The sequence below is a fragment of the Microcaecilia unicolor genome, chromosome 8 (assembly GCF_901765095.1).
Source record: "Microcaecilia unicolor chromosome 8, aMicUni1.1, whole genome shotgun sequence".
Taxonomy (NCBI): Eukaryota; Metazoa; Chordata; class Amphibia; order Gymnophiona; family Siphonopidae; genus Microcaecilia; species Microcaecilia unicolor.
The window spans coordinates 234,998,949-235,011,811 of record NC_044038.1 but is presented as its reverse complement, the minus strand read 5'-3'; the positions used below and the strand labels follow the sequence as shown (position 1 = coordinate 235,011,811).

Sequence of the window (12,863 nt, the reverse complement as noted above, 5' to 3'; positions counted from 1 at the left end):
AGCCTCTGCTCCTTCCCCCCCCCCCCCCTCCGGTGTCTATCTCAGAGCTGTCGCCGTCGGCGATTCCTATAGGCAACCTGCACTAGCCTTGCAGGCTTCCCTCTACTGTGTCCCTGCCAGTGATGAAACAGGAAGTGACACTGAGGGCAGGACACGGTAGGGGGAAGCCTGCAGGGCAACACAGGGTGACTATAGGAATTGCCACCAGTGACAGCTCTTGAAGTAGACCTGGAGGTGGGGGTGGGGTTTCAGAGAAAGACAGGCAGATACCATGCCGTGAGCGGAGAAGAGGGAGGGAAGAGTGTGAACTGCTACCACTGAGGTGCTTTGGGGGCCATATGGACCACTAGAATAGATGGGCCTGAGACAAGAACATGCACATATATTTCTATGGGTGTCTCTAGCATTTAACGCATGCTGATCATTAGTGCACGCTAAAAACGTTATCACGCCTTTAAGTGTGGAACTCAAAAGGGGGCATGGCCATGAGAGGGGCCCGGGCAGGTCAGGGGCGGTCAATAAAGGTGCAAGCAGTATTCCTGAATACTGGGGATCTGTACCTAACTTACCCACCAGGATTTATATCAGGTTTTAGTTAGTGTAAATCCTTTTTGCCCAAAGTTTGTGCAAATATCGGCTCTAAGCATTATTCCCGAGATGGCCCGACCATTAGGCCAGCTGAGGTGGGGGCCTCAGGTGGCATTTTGCGGTGTTTTACTTTGTCACGTTCCAAACCCGGCAACGGCAGTGATTCCCATACGTTGCCCTGCCGCCAGCACCCGCCTCGTCCCTTTACTGCGGCCGCTTCTCTGATGTAACTTCCTGTTTGGTCAGAGGCTCAGGCAGCCGCAGTAAAGGGAAGAGGCGGGTGCCGGTGGCAGGGCAGCGTATGGGAATCGCTGCCACCACAGGCTTTAAAAAAAAAAGTAAAAAGAAGGTAAAATCGGGGAGCAAGGTGGAGGAAGGAAGGGGGGGAGATGCCACTTCTGAAAGAATGCCGCCTGAGGCTCCCATTATGCTTTGGCTGTACCTGCCATGAATGATCCTCTGTACTTTATTTATGTATTTATTTATTTACTAGTAACGAAGGCCCGTTTCAAATCGCAATGAAACGGGCGCTAGCAAGGCTCCCCTCCGTCCCTTTGTGTCTCCGTGTGTCGCCGGCCCCCCTGCAGCCTCCGTGCGAGAGCTATAGTGCAGTACAACATTGGAGCTGAGAATGTGCTCCGCCCTCAACGTCATAACGTTTGACGCGAGGGCGGGGCCCACAGACTGTGATTTTGTATGGCTTCAGAGCTTCAGTGACGTCAGTGCAAATAGAACGTTGAGGGTGAGTTTTATATATATAGATTTGTTGCATTTGTATCCCACATTATCCCACCTCTTTGCAGGCTCAATGTGGCTTACAATACATCATGAGTAGTGGAAGAATGCTAGAAAATGAACATTTAGTATTACAGAAGGATCTGGGTCAACATGATGATAATAAGACATAGTAATAGTATACAAGCAGATATTATGATACAGTTCTGAATATAAATGGGCGAGTTGTGCATATTCACATTGGTTGATCTTTTTGGTACGCTTTATTAAAGAGATGGGTCTTCAGTAGTTTGCGGAAGTTTGTTCTTTCGTAGATCGATTTTAAGCTGCGCGGCAACGCGTTCCATAATTGTGTGCTCAGGTAGGTAAAGTTTGACGCATGCATTAGTTTGTATTTCATGCCTTTGCAGTTGGGGAAGTGCAAATCAAGGAATGTGCGGGATGATCTTTTGGCATTCCTAGGTGGTAGGTCTATCAGGTTTGACATGTAAGCTGGTGCGTCGCCATGGATAATTTTGTGAACTAGTGAGCATATTTTGAACGTGATGCGTTTCTTAAGTGGGAGCCAGTGTAATTTTTCTCGTAAGGGCTTGGCACTTTCAAATTTTGTTTTGCCAAATATGAGTCTAGCTGCAGTGTTCTGGGCTGTTTGAAGTTTCTTGATTATTTGTTCTTTGTAGCCGGCGTATAGTACGTTACAATAGTCTAGATGGCTGAGCACTATTGATTGTACCAGGTTACGGAAAACAGTCCTTGGGAAGAAAGGTCTTATTCTTTTTAATTTCCACATTGAATGGAACATCTTCTTGGTTGTGTTTTTCGCGTGATTTTCTAGTGTTAAGTGTCGATCAATGGTGACTCCAAGAATTTTTAGGGTGTCTGAAATAGGAAGGTTTAGAGTTGGTGTGTTAATGGCGGTGAATTCTTTCTTGTTCTGTTGAGAGGTGAGTATTAGGCACTGGGGTTTTTCTGCATTGAGTTTCAGCCGAAATGCGTCCGCCCAAGAATGCATGATATGATACTTAAAATGATGAAAAGGTTGTTACAGAATGGTTATAGTTACAATACAGTCCGTACAAATTGCTATGGCTGAATAGCTCCTCATCCCCAGTGTAAAGGATACTGTTGCTTATTAAATGCAGACCTGCTACAGGCAAGGCCACCTCAGGCAAGGACACAAGCTCAGTTTCCATACAGTAAAGAGTTTCTGCGCTAGAGCTTAAACAATTTAGAAGAAATCAGAGAAAATATTTCTTTACTCATTGTGCAATTAAACTGTTTAATTTGTTGCCAGAGAATTTGATAAAAGCAGTTAGTTCAGCAGGGCTTAAAAACGGTCTGGATAGTTTCATAAAAGAAAAGTCCATAAACCATTATTACGATGGACTTGGGAAAATCCACTGCTTATTTCTAGGATAAGCAGCACAAAATCTGTTTTACTGTTTTTGGGATCTTGCCAGGTACTTGTGCCTGAATTGGCCACTGTTGGAAACAGGATACTGGGCTTGATGGATCTTTGGTCTGTCCCAGTATGGCAACGCTCATATTCTTAAACTTCCACTTCCCTTCCCTTCCCTTCTTCAGCATTTTTTAAAATTCAGCAGATTAATGCTACCTGTTTTTTTTTCCTATTTCATGCTGAGATTATCACCTTGCTCTGAGATCTGTATGTCTGTGGATACTGGACCCAATTTCCTTTAAATCATTAATGTTCATAGGTCTCATCGTTTTTGGTCTCTGCTTCTCTCTCTCTCTCTCTCTCTCTCCCCCTCCCTCTCCACCTACAGATACAGATTTTGTTCCGTCATCTTGGAACAGTCATATAAATTGGGCTCAGTGGATAACCCTGAATATATTCAATGGACCTCCTTTGGTGAAATGACTGGCTTGGAAATTGAAACTGCTTTGATGGCAATTAATTCCTCAGCCGTCCTCAGCAGTGTCAGGGTTAGAGCTGAGCGAGGATTAGATGCTATTTAGATTCAATCGGACTTCTCAGTGGCCTTTGACCTGTCAATTATAGTTTGCTATTTTAGCACCTTCAAGAATTTGCTATTCAACTGTCCTTTCATGGTTTAACTCAGTCATATTCATCTAATAGATTAAACTATATTTTAGGATCACACTTTGACTGAATCTCAGTTTATATGGTAGGGAGTCCCCTCAGGGATGGCTGGTTATCACTCATGCTTTTTATTTATTTATTTATTTACTTGTTAGTATTTATTTATTTATTTATTACATTTGTACCCCGCTCTTTCCCACATACAGCAGGTCCAGTGCGGCTTACATAGTAAAAGAAAGCATCTTACATACAATAGGAGGTACCTAAAACATTAGCAACAAATCAAACATATAAACGGCGAGTGACCGACTCACTCGCAAATGCGCAGTAGAGACTTCCCTCTCTGTCCCGCCCCCGCGTCAATATGTGATGACGAGGGCGGGACAGAGAGGGAAACTGTGCCGCCGAGGTTGATACCGCACCCGGCCACCCGAGGTCACCGCTACCGTTACCCCCACACACACACACACACACACCCGGCCCGGGCCCTCTCTCCGCTACTAAACGTACACATCCATTCGCCGGAATGCAGCATGCACATCAGCTGAGCTGCCATCGGCCTTCCTTCCCTGCCTGTGTCCCGCCCTCGCTAACGTTACGTCACAGGAGGGCGGGACACAGGCAGAGAAGGAAGGGCCGACGGCAGCTCAGCTGATGTGCGTGCTGCGTTCCGGCGAATTGATGTGTAAGTTTAGTAGCGGAGAGAGAGAGAGGGCCCAGGCCGGGTGGAGGGATGGCGGAGACTCCGGGGGGGGGGGGGGAACGGTAGCGGTAGCGACCTCGCGGGGAGGGAGGGAGGGAGGGGGAAGGAAGGAAGGAAAACCCCAATACCAGCCCATTTTTACGGGCTCAACTGCTAGTTAATTTATATAGAACAGGAGTACTGTTTGTTGTTAGTATTTATTTACCGCCATTTTGAAGGCATTCACTCAAGGCAGTGTATAGTAAAAATAGATCAAATATGGGCAATAGGCAATTACAGCAGTAAAAATATTCAAATAATAATACAAAGTATGACATAGTACACTATTTTTTTAAAACATTTTTGTTACATTTGTACTCCGTGCTTTCCCACTCATGGCAGGCTCAATGTGGCTTACATGGGGCAATGGAGGGTTAAGTGACTTGCCCAGAGTCACAAGGAGCTACCTGTGCCTGAAGTGGGAATCAAACTCAGTTCCTCAGTACCAAAGTCCACCACCCTAACCGCTGGGCCACTCCTCCACTGTTGCTACTATTTGAGATTCTACATGGAATGTTGCTATTCCACTAGCAACATTCCATGTAGAAGTCGGCCCTTGCAGATCACCAATGTGGCCGCGCAGGCTTCTGCTTCTGTGAGTCTGACGTCCTGCACGTACGTGCAGGACGTCAGACTCACAGAAACAGAAGCCTGCGCAGCCTTCTACATGGAATGTTGCTAGTGCAATAGCAACATTCCATGTAGAATATCCAATAGTAGCAACATTCCATGTAGAATCTCCAAGAGTATCTATTTTATTTTTGTTACATTTGTACCCTGCGCTTTCCCACTCATGGCAGGCTCAATGCGGCTTACACGGGGCAATGGAGGGTTAAGTGACTTGCCCAGAGTCACAAGGAGCTGCCTGTGCCTGAAGTGGGAATCGAACTCAGTTCCTCAGTTCCAAAGTCCACCACCCTAACCACTAGGCCACTCCTCCACTGTTGCTACTATTTGAGATTCTACATGGAATGTTGCTATTCCACTAGCAACATTCCATGTAGAAGTCGGCCCTTGCAGATCACCAATGTGGCCGCGCAGGCTTCTGCTTCTGTGAGTCTGACGTCCTGCACGTACGTGCAGGACGTCAGACTCACAGAAACAGAAGCCTGCGCAGCCTTCTACATGGAATGTTGCTAGTGGAATAGGAATAGCAACATTCCATGTAGAATCTCCAATAGTATCTATTTTATTTTTGTTACATTTGTACCCTGCGCTTTCCCACTCATGGCAGGCTCAATGCGGCTTACACGGGGCAATGGAGGGTTAAGTGACTTGCCCAGAGTCACAAGGAGCTGCCTGTGCCTGAAGTGGGAATCGAACTCAGTTCCTCAGTTCCCCAGGACCAAAGTCCACCACCCTAACCACTAGGCCACTCCTCCACTCCTTAGTATACAATGTGTAATAGAACATTTTAATTGGTAGCGAAGGGTAAAGAAAAAGATGGAACATATAGATAGGTAAGAGAGTAAGAAGAGTTAGAAAAACTGATTTAGAGAAAACTGCAGGTGAGGACAGAGAGATGGTTAAATATTTTAATTTATATCTAGCATCTTTGGCATATATGATAGAAGAATTCGACATGAAGTTCTGTTTCTTCGTTGATGATATACAGATGTTGACGTGTGCGGAGCATGATCAGCGGTTAGCTATTCGTACGTAGGAATCTGAGTATCACTGATGATTGGTTACATTAGCAAAATTTAATTCAGAATATGGATAAATCTGAAGCTATGTGAATTTCTCATTGTGAAAATACCTTACTTTTCCATCCAGTGCTTGAGAGATTTCTTTCACGTTCTGGATGGATATTGTGAGTCTTGGGGTGCATTTGTTCAAGTCCTCTCAGATTACTAGATCTTGTTTTTCAGGGCTAAGCTTTTATGGTCATTAGAAAATCTGATTAAAGTGACACATGCTGCTGTCATATCTAGATTAGATTATTGTCCAGTGGCGTGCAGTCAGGGCATTCAAGGGAGTGAATTCCTAGACCTGCCGCCATTTCTTCTGGTTTTTTTTTAATTTTGTTGTACCACATACAGTTCAAGCTTCTCCTACTAACCTACAAATGCACTCGATCTGCAGCCCCTCATTACCTCTCTACCCTCATCTCCCCTTACGTTCCTACCTGCAACCTCCGCTCTCAAGACACATCCCTCCTTTCAGTACCCTTCACCACCACCGCCAACTCCAGGCTCCGCTCTTTCTGCCTCGCCTCACCCCATGCTTGGAATAAACTCCCTGAGCCCATACGCCAAGCCCCCTCCCTGCCCATCTTCAAATCATTGCTCAAAGCCCACCTCTTCAATGTCGCCTTCGCCACCTATCCACTACACCTCTATTCAGGAAATCTAGACTGCCCCAACTAGACATTTCGTCCTTTAGATTGTAAGCTCCTTCGAGCAGGGACTGTCCTTCTTTGTTAAACTGTACAGCGCTGCGTAACCCTAGTAGCACTCTAGAAATGTTAAGTAGTAGTAGTTGTTGTTCTTTTGCTAAGTTTGTAGCACCCCTATCCCTCTCTCTCTGGTCCCTTTTTGATGTACCCTCCTCCCCGGGCCAATGTTTCTCCTGCTTTCTCCCTTCAGCGTCACTTCTCTCCCCCTCTCTCTTTCCTTCCTCATGGATCCAGTGTTTCTTTCTTCATGTGTTCGCCTCTCCCGTGCGCAGTCCTTCAAACGTGACTTTGTGGTGGCAGCAGCAATTAACGCAGCACATTCGCAGTCAACCTGGAGCCTTCCTTCTGCCGCGTACAGCACCTGCAGAAACAGGAAGTGACTCAGAGGGAGTGGCACATGGTATAGTTTATAGGAGGAAAGAGGATTGGGAAGGGATATGCAGGTGGTGTCTGTGTGGGGTGGAAGGTGTTTTCTTAGGGTCACTGAATCCCACCGTCTCTGATGCGGGCGGGAGCTGTTATGTTGGGGCTACCAAGCCCTTATTGTTTTTCATTGGTGCGGGAGGTGATATGTTGGGGTCACCAAATCCTTCATGTTTTTCGTTGGAGTAGGAGTCGTTAGATTGGCCCTACCAAGATCCTCTCGGTGGTGTTGCTGAAATAAATGGTATGGTATTGGGGCTGCGGATCCCCTCTTGTTTTTGTGGAGGTGGGCGGGGCTGTGTTTGTGCTATTAAGCCCCTCTTGTTGTTTGGCACATTTAATGAATCCCCTATTGTAAATGACAGGGCAGCCATTTTATTTATATGTAGGTCTTTCTTTGAACAGCTTAAAGAGATTGCAGCTTGTCCATAACACTGCAGGATATATTATTACTGGGCCAAAAAGTACATCACATCGTTTGCTGCTCCTCTCTTCCCGATTGGCTTACCATGAATCTACGCAGATATCTGCCTTTTATTTTTTTATCCCCCAAGCTCTGGAATGATTTACCCTCCACTCTCGGATCAGAACTTCCCTTTTCTAAATTAAAAACCCTACTTAAGACCTATATTTCTGTCCACTGAGAGCTTGTCCACTAACCATATGGTTGTACAAAGCTGAATGATAGCTTTTTAAATACATTTTAAAAAAAATAATTTTATCTTGTGCATATGTACTATGCCTGGATTTGACTGATTGTTTTCTTTCCTGTCATAAAGTTGTATTTCCTTTTTCTTGTATTCTCCATTTTCTTTGGCTTTTAAAAATTTTGTCAATCGCTTTGACCTTGCTATTGTAAAGGTATTTCAAATAAACGTAGTCATAAATGTATACCGATTCTTGCCAAATTATATTGGCTCCCTGTCTCTCTTGGGGAAAATCCACTATTTCTGGGATAAGCAGTATAAAATGTTTTGTACATTTTTGGGATCTTGCCGGGTATTTGTGACCTGGATTGGCCACTGTTGGAAACAGGATGCTGGGCTTGATGGACCTTTGGTCTGTCCTAGTATGGCAACACTTACGTACTTGGGACTCTGAATGGAATCTTGCTACTCTTTGAGGTTCTACAATGTTGCTACACTTTGAAATTCTGCATGGAATCTTGTTATTCTTCAGAATTCTAGAGTCTTGCTACTCTTTGGGGTTCTACGTGGAATGTTACCTACTATTGTACTTGTGACCTGGATTGGCCACTGTTGGAAACAGGATGCTGGGCTTGATGGACCTTTGGTCTGTCCAAGTATGGCAACACTTATGTACTTGGGACTCTGAATGGAATCTTGCTACTCTTTGAGGTTCTACAATGTTGCTACACTTTGAAATTCTGCATGGAATCTTGTTATTCTTCAGAATTCTAGAATCTTGCTACTCTTTGGGGTTCTACACGGAATGTTGCTACTATTTAGGTTTCTGCCAGGTACTTGTGACCTGGATTAGCCACTGTTGGAAACAGGATGCTGGACTCGATGGACCTTTGGTCTTTCCCAGTATGGTAATACTTATGTACTCTCAAAGACTTGTTTGATTGGCATACAAGGCATTTAACTTAGGAGCACTTGCTTTTTTTGGCTAACACAGTACAAGCTAGGGATGGGCTGTTGTTTGTACGTCTTTAACAAATGAAAACAAGCAGAACCCCCCCCCCCCCCCCCCCCCCCGCATTTTGCATCTTCTCATTTGCCAGTAATAATGTACACACTTTTGAAAGTGTGTGTGCTATTTACAAAGAGCAACAAAAACCAGAGGTAATCAGGATCTGCAGACAGTTCAGGAATGGATCACCAGGAGTAGGTAAGAACGTCGCTTTATTAAAATCACATAAAAGACCCAATGTGGCCACATTACGCCCTACCAACAGATTTATATGTTTACGTGTGTATATTATATTTTACATGACCCCCGATGCAGCCCATAGGGCGAAACATGGCCACGTCGGATCTTTTATGTGATTTTAATAAAGCTCTCTAGGACTCCAAGGAACTTGTCTGTCCCTAACATTTGAAAACACAATATTGAAGCACCACCACCCACTGGCAGAAGTGCAGTTGGAGGACTCCCAGTCAGAGGCAGGGCTGCCGAGAGACTAGGTCTGGCCCGGGGCAAGGCCGCCCCGCCTCCGCTCCCCCCCCCCCCCCCCCCCGGTCGCTCCCCCTGCCGCTTCAGTCCGTGGTCTCACCTGCCTGCCTCCACGTCTCCGGGACCCTGCATTCAAGGTGGCAGTTGCAGATCGCTTCCCTTCAGGCCTTCCCTCCCTGTGTCCCGCCCTCGCGGAAACCGGAAGTTACATCAGACGAGGGCGGGACACAGAGAGGGAAGGCCTGAAGGGAAGCGATCTTTGAATGCAGGGGGCCCGGAGCCGAGGAGGCAGGCAGGTGAGACCAGGAACTACAGCGCCAGTGGCCTGACCCCGGTGCCGGGCCCCCCCCCTCGGCGGCCCTGCTTAGAGGGAACGATGCTTACGTTCCAATTAGAGCTCTTCATTATTCACAAAAATCATTCCTGCTGTTATGAGCACTGCATAAGATTTGTCTTTTTTTCAACCAGAAATAGGGTCTTTTTTTAAAATATTGGCCTTTTTTTCTGGAACAACTTACCAGTTGATCTGAGAAGCTAACAGGTATCTGCCATTCAGAAAGAATGCTATTTGCGGAATCCTGTGCAGAAGGAATGGATCCTCAGGAGCTTAGTCGAGGTTGGGAGGCGGGGATAGTGCTGGGCAGACTTATACGGTCTGTGCCAGAGCCGGTGGTGGGAAGCGGGACTGGTGGTTGGGAGGCGGGGATAGTGCTGGGCAGACTTATACGGTCTGTGCCAGAGCTGGTGGTTGGGAGGCGGGGATAGTGCTGGGCAGACTTATACGGTCTGTGCCCTGAAGAACACAGGTACAAATCAAAGTAGGGTATGCACAAAATTAGCACATATGAGTTATCTTGTTGGGCAGACTGGATGGACCGTGCAGGTCTTTTTCTGCCGTCATCTACTATGTTACTATGTTATAGTTCAGTGTATCTGTTTCATGGATTGAGATTGTTTTATTGAAATAGCTGAACTTCAGAATTTAGATGAGAGCAGTGTTTTTGTTCTTTCGTGTTGTTTTAAGCAATGTTGGTATGTAGTATGAACGTTATTTGGTACTGATGCCTCCGGTTATTGTCACTCGGATTCTGTGGCACGATAATACTGTTGTGAAATGACTTGTTGCGATGCCTATTTTTCTGTTTGTTGTTCTGATGAATTATTTGATTTTTTTTTTTTTTTTTGTACCCTGCCCAGTACTGGGGATAGGTGGCTCTGAAATAATTCAAATACATAAATAAATATTAACACGGAACTTTATTGTAGAATGTTATTTACTTTTGCCATATTTAGTACATTGAACCCTAGCTGTGCGTTGCAACTCACCGCCAAGTGCTACCGTTTTGAATGATGGCGCATTGGAGGTGGTTGTGAGTGGGCATCACATCTGCTTTTCAACTTTTTGAGGTGGGGGATGAGGGTCTAGAGGGAGGGGGTACACTAGTCTGCCAGGGATTTAATAAAAGTTTGAGGCAGAGGGATTGGGTTGGGGAGAGGGAGGGGGGTTGTTAGACTATCGTGGATGATTTTTAAAGTTATGGCTGGAGGGGGGGGGGGGGTCAAGCCAGGGGGAGGTAGGGGCTTCTAGAGTACCAGGGATTTTATGTTGGCCTGGGAGGGGGATCGGGTCAGGTCAGGGGGAAAGAGGGGTCCACTAAGATTTTTTTTTATCAGAGGGAAGGAGAGAAGGAAGAGGGTCCACTGTGTTGGGGGGGGGGGGGAGGAGGAGGATGCAGACATAGTAGCTTTTTAAAAAAATGTGTATGAGCCAATCACTGCTTATGCACTGGCAGGAAGGTGACGGAGGGGGGCATCTTAGCAATGAGCTGTGTATTATTACCTCTGTGTGCTCTGTTTTTTTTTTTTTGACAGTGAACACTAACACAGCAGAAATGCGTGTGCTCATTAATTACTGCATCAACATGGTATATTTTTTTGGCAATTTTGTGATAGAAGGCCATGTCCTCAGCTATGGACATGTGGCTGTACCAGATGGCTTTCTGCATTAACCCCTGAGCGATACGCTATCTGTGAGGAGCGTGAGAAGAGAGAGAGGAGTGGAAAAGTGGAGACCAGGATATATCCTATGCCCTATAAAAGTGTCCAGAAGGAGGAAAATTAAAGCTGGTAAAAATCCTGAGTGTGAAAAGACACTTTCCAAGGAGCAGGGAGGGTTCACAACCCGTCTCCCACTGGACGAGCAGAGGAGGTGCAGGAGAATAGAGGAGAGAGAGCATACTTCGGAGGAGATCAAGGACCGTAAATTTAGGAAAGTGGGTAAAAGTATTGGCACTTCCAAAAATACAAGGCATTCAAAGGTTTTTGCCCTACTTTCCCGGGTTGTTCCAGTTACAGTCATAGGGGTTGGGGGTCGACTCCCCTGTAACAATCTTGAGCATGTCTGATATTTTTTGCCATCTCTTTATTTTGTATTTATGGAGTCTTTGCCTCATTATTTTCATAGCTCTACTTTTGTATATTTCTGTGTTCTGGGGAGGGGCCAGCAGTTCCTGCATTGCAACGCATACGTTTGGATCTTTACAAAGCTGGGCACTTTTTCCATCCGTGCTCCGATTGAATGGAACAGTTTACCATTATGACTAAAGTGTGAAGCCAGAGGTCCTACATTTCGGAAACAGCTCAGAGACTTCCTCTTGTTTAAGGATCTCTTTTCTGTTTTGATTGATTCTTGTACTTATAATCTGTTTGATTTTGTTTTGTTTTTTTTTGTTTTGCTGAATGTTTCTATGGGTGTTTTATTGTAATCCGCTCTGGATATATGTTCCACCTTAGCTTATATCCTACGCTGTCTTTTAAAATGTTCTACCGTGTATTGTGTTAGTATACTATACCATACTTTGTATTATTTGAATATTTTTACTGTTGTAATGGTCTATTTGCTTATGTTTGATTTATTCTTACTGTAAACTGCCTTGAGTGAATTCTTTCAAAAAGGCGGTAAATAAATCCTAATAAATAAAATAAGGGCAGACTAGAAGAAAATAATAAATCTAAATCTAGTAACAGCGTTGTAGAACAATCATGTAACAGAAATATTATAAATGTCAGCACATTACTACTACTACTACTTATCATTTCTATAGCGCTACTAGACAAACGCAGCACTGTACACTTGAACATGAAGAGACAGTCCCTGCTCGACAGAGCTTACAATCTAATTAGGACAGACAAACAGGACAAATAAGGGATAAGGACAAAGAGAAGCAAGATTCCGGAATCCCAAAGAGTAGCAAGATTCCGGAATCCCAAAGAGTAGCAAGATTCCAGAATTTCAAGCAGTAATACTACTACTTATTATTTCTATAGCACTACTAGACGTACGCAGCGCTGTACACTTGAACATGAAGAGACAGTCCCTGCTTGACAGAGCTTACAATCTAATTAGGACAGACAAACAGGACAAACAAGAGATAAGGAAATATTAAAGTGAGGATGATAAAATAAGGGTTCTGAACAAGTGAATAAGGGTTAGGTGTTAAAAGCAATACCAAAAAGGTGGGCTTGCAAGGGCAGGCTTCTGTTTCTGTGAGTCTGACGTCCTGCACGTACGTGCAGGACGTCAGACTCACAGAAACAGAAGCCTGCCCTTGCAGATCAGCAATGCGGCCGTGCCGGATAAGAGGACTTTAGGATATCCACAATAACTATGCATGAGATAGGTTTACTACTACTTATCATTTCTAAAGCGCTAGTAGGCGTACACAGCGCTGTACACTTGAACATGAAGAGACAGTCCCTGCTCGACAGAGCTT

At 45.0% G+C, this 12,863-nt stretch overlaps 1 protein-coding gene across 5 annotated transcripts in view; it reads left to right on the top strand.

Moving 5' to 3' along the window:
* The window catches only part of EPB41L1 (erythrocyte membrane protein band 4.1 like 1), a 302,903-nt gene that overhangs the window by 88,991 nt on the left and 201,049 nt on the right, over positions 1–12,863 (top strand). The window lies entirely within an intron of this gene.